Source organism: Botryllus schlosseri, chromosome 14, assembly GCF_051294905.1.
Source record: "Botryllus schlosseri isolate E-star chromosome 14, Bs_hap1, whole genome shotgun sequence".
Lineage (NCBI taxonomy): Eukaryota > Metazoa > Chordata > Ascidiacea > Stolidobranchia > Styelidae > Botryllus > Botryllus schlosseri.
In genome coordinates this window covers 14,124,746-14,128,597 of record NC_137249.1, presented here as the reverse complement: position 1 = coordinate 14,128,597, position 3,852 = coordinate 14,124,746, and positions in this window count along the sequence as shown.

The window sequence follows — 3,852 nt, the reverse complement described above, 5'->3', positions numbered from 1 at the left end:
ACGTTAACGCTATTGTGAAAGTGAAGAATTAAAGTTCACGAAAAAATGACGGGCGCGCCCCTATTTTCGGCAAATCTCACTCTCCCCGATATATGCGTATGCTCGCTCAATGTTTACATAAATAACGTATCTCTTACTTGCAGTAACTTTGGCTAACCCGTATAGTTTGTACCAAAGCAATTTCACGTCTCAGGTCACTAATCTGCGTCCTCCAATAAACAGGCCTTTACACCACAACCACAATACCGACTTTGAAACGGAGATTCTATCATAACGAAGTCGAATATTTAAAAATGTGTCCAATCAATGGTGTCGCTATTTGTATTTTGCGGCTAGTCATTTGTATATTGTATATTGATTGCATTGAAAGTACATCATTTTACCGAAAAAGATATAATTTGTCATTTTGAGGACTTGACGTCATTTGCAGAAGAAAGATTGCTTACCAAAAATCGTCGAAGAAAGAAAAACAAATCACCAACATCTGAGGAGCTGATCAAGATAAGATTAACGTTGGCTAGGCTAGCTCATAAATATGCAAGAGGAAATTTTGGGAAGAGGTGAACAGGAAATAGAATTTGCTAAATTTTATGTATTTTACCAATATCTTGCGCGCCATCTTCTGGACGTCATATAACTATATACATACATTAATTGTTGTTTTCGAGTAAACTTCTATGTACTCAACACCAAATGAAATGTGAAGAAATAGACATCCCCAATCTTAGTTTTATTGTGCGGCTACATTCCCATGACCACAATGGAAATTGCAAAAGCATATTTTTATATTTTATTGTATTTTTTATTGACGATTTTGCCCGATGAAGGTCAATCGAAAAGATTTGGAGAACGTGTAAAGTAATAAAGAAATATATTGCGATGGATATTCTATTACGATAAATTCTCAAGTTATATACCACGAACCATTTATTAAAGCATATTTGAACAACTCTGTTTTTCTGTCATCATCCATGTCAATGATTCCTTGATATTCCATGTTATTGTCTCTGATGGATACCCTGACTTGATGAAAATAAGTCCTGTTCCACAACATTCTTAGATCCATATCAGTTTCAGATTCAGACGTCTGACTCCGATCAGGGATCTTCGGATATGTCGGCGTCCTATCAAATAAATATAGTTTGTACCCTAGTACGGAGCAGGGATCGCTGTTGAATCAAAGTAGCTCATGTCAATTTTACACATTTTGAGAGAATTAACTTTATGTAAAGTGTACCTTGTCTTTCGGCCATATTGTGACCATTATTATTATTATTATTAATTCAAGGCATTTCAGTGGCGCTTATAGCCTTTTTAGGCCTTGTGCACCACGGCATGGATATTGTACATGTACAGTTCAATGACATTTTCTTTTTCAGTATCTTCGACTTTTCTCTTTCTTGCATTTGCCCGTTCTTCAATTGCTTCGTAATCGTGCACTTTTTTTTTCATTTCACTCTTCACAGTTCATCACACTCTCCCATGCACTCAACTTCGGTTCTTGGATGCCGACTTTTTGCAGCGTGGCTTACTGTTGTTCTGAGCTTTTTCAAGACACTGTTAGTACAGAGGGATCAGCGATGAGGAGCCCAGATATTGTGACCATGATTAACTTTGAAACAGCCTTTCAAACATAAACATTACCAAGATATGACGAAAAAATGAAAATTATGCAAAAACTTGATTTTAAATCAATCTGAAAAATGGTCACAATTGAAATAAGCTACGTTGATTCCACCGCTACTATCTTTTCCTGGTACAGTCATCATCAGCGCTATCTTTTTCATTTAATTATAAACTATTTCAGAAATTGACAATTCAGCAATTTGCAGCAATCACCGACAACGTCCCTTGGCACAATATTTCGGTATAGAATCTTTACATTTTACGCTACAGAAACCGGTTTGTTTCTCGATGATAGTACGTATCGAAGCGATGGAGATTTGGGGCCCATTCTCTATGTCACTCGTTCTTACGGCGACTTTACGTAGAAAGCCAATAAATAGACCGACGAAGAACGTATGCAAGTAGAGATTGAAAAGAGTTAATAAAAGCGTCTAAATACAGGCAACCGAAAGATCAAGGATGTTATATATTTTCGTCCTTGATGTTTTTTGCTTAAGTCTCTGGTCTGACCCCGCCGGGAATTGAACACATGGTCACGACCTACCGATCAAGAAGCTGGACGCACCACAACTATGCTATCTTGTCGGATCAAACACTGCTACATTATATCTCATTGAACATTGCACATTGTGATGGGATGAAATTTAGGGTCACATATTTTTGTCGGTCATATTCCGAACACTCTTTAGTGTCCACTGGCGGATTGTGTGTTGTAGCCAGGACCGAAACAACATTTCTTCAGCTCCCTCCCGCCCAAATAAACAGTGATCTTTAGCCCAATGTACGGTAATCCATACAAATTCTGGGGGCTTACTATATGGGTCTGGTTTTCATTCGCATCTGGTCGTTAAACTTTGTAAAAGAAAGCTGTCTATATTATTGATTCTTTCATATATTACTATAACATTTTGATCCTCTCTCCGCCCACATGATCATAGTTAGCGGTGGAGCTGGTAGAGCATCATGACCTCGAAAATGCAGGGAACGTCATTGTACATCGTAAAGTCATGTCATGTCATTTCACACGGATAAGACTATTTATGAGCCTAAATGCGGGTCCGCACCAGCAAGCTGTACATCCGATCATTTGCAAACCTTTTAGGGTCGCCACTCCATTTCTAATTTGAAAAAGTTCTGCGGCCCAGCTCAGAATTTGATTAGCTGATATACTAAAAAACGGTCAACTCCTCGGCCTAGACTTAAGTACTCACGGCCTCTTTTGGAAGCTGATTACGTTCAATATCTGCACGAACCCCAGAATAAAGGCAAACGAGCCCCAGGCTTAGAACCACTATCTTTGACTAAAGCATCTAAATGGCCTTAGTCGACTCTAGGAATATACCGTTCTCCGATAATTGCGATTACATTTAGACTTATTTCAGTAAATCATGGTTATTTTTATGGAGTTTTGTTCGCATTTTTTTGCGAGGGCAGTGGTCCACATAATAAAAACAATGAATGTGACTCAAAATCGCGACCGGGGCGAAAAAAAATCAAGCGGTATATAATATCGTTTATGTTGATTTACGAAAATAAATTGATCCTATTTCAAGCCTTCAAAATTCCGGACATTTAGGCATATTTTAGAATTTCCTACAGGACGCAGTTTGAACAGTGAAATTCCTGAGATGTCCGGCAAATTCCGGACGTATGCCAACCCTAATCAAATTGTAAAACCTACAGTTATTACGATACTTTTTAAATAATAAGACCATGGCACAAGTACAGCACACGCGCGTCATCGAAGAACAACTACCATATGATCAGGACTGAATACACGAAAACGCATTGCTCTATCAAGTATGCCGGACCCCAATTGTGGAACAGCATCTCGCCGGCTATCCGACAGTCGTCGAGCATGTCCGCATTCAAGTCGAAATACAAGCAATTTCTTCTAAATCAATACTAGCCAGTCTTCAGGATTACCGGACCACGACCTAACATCGACCTCGCCCTCCGCCACACGCCACCTCATTTTGTCGCTTGCGTCTTATATTCTCTGCATTACTTTTCATTCAGTGTGCATGCCTCTTATTTACTTCGCCTAGGCTAAGGTGGGTGTCTGATCTTAATGGCTACTCCAAATTGTTTCGACACCTTCCTATCTTTTCATTGTATCGCAGTCTTGTGATGTTTTGAAACGATGAAAAACCTGATTGATTGAAGTGAAGCATATAGGAAGAACTGCGTTAACATACTTCAGTGGTGAGGTGCGCTCGACTGAAA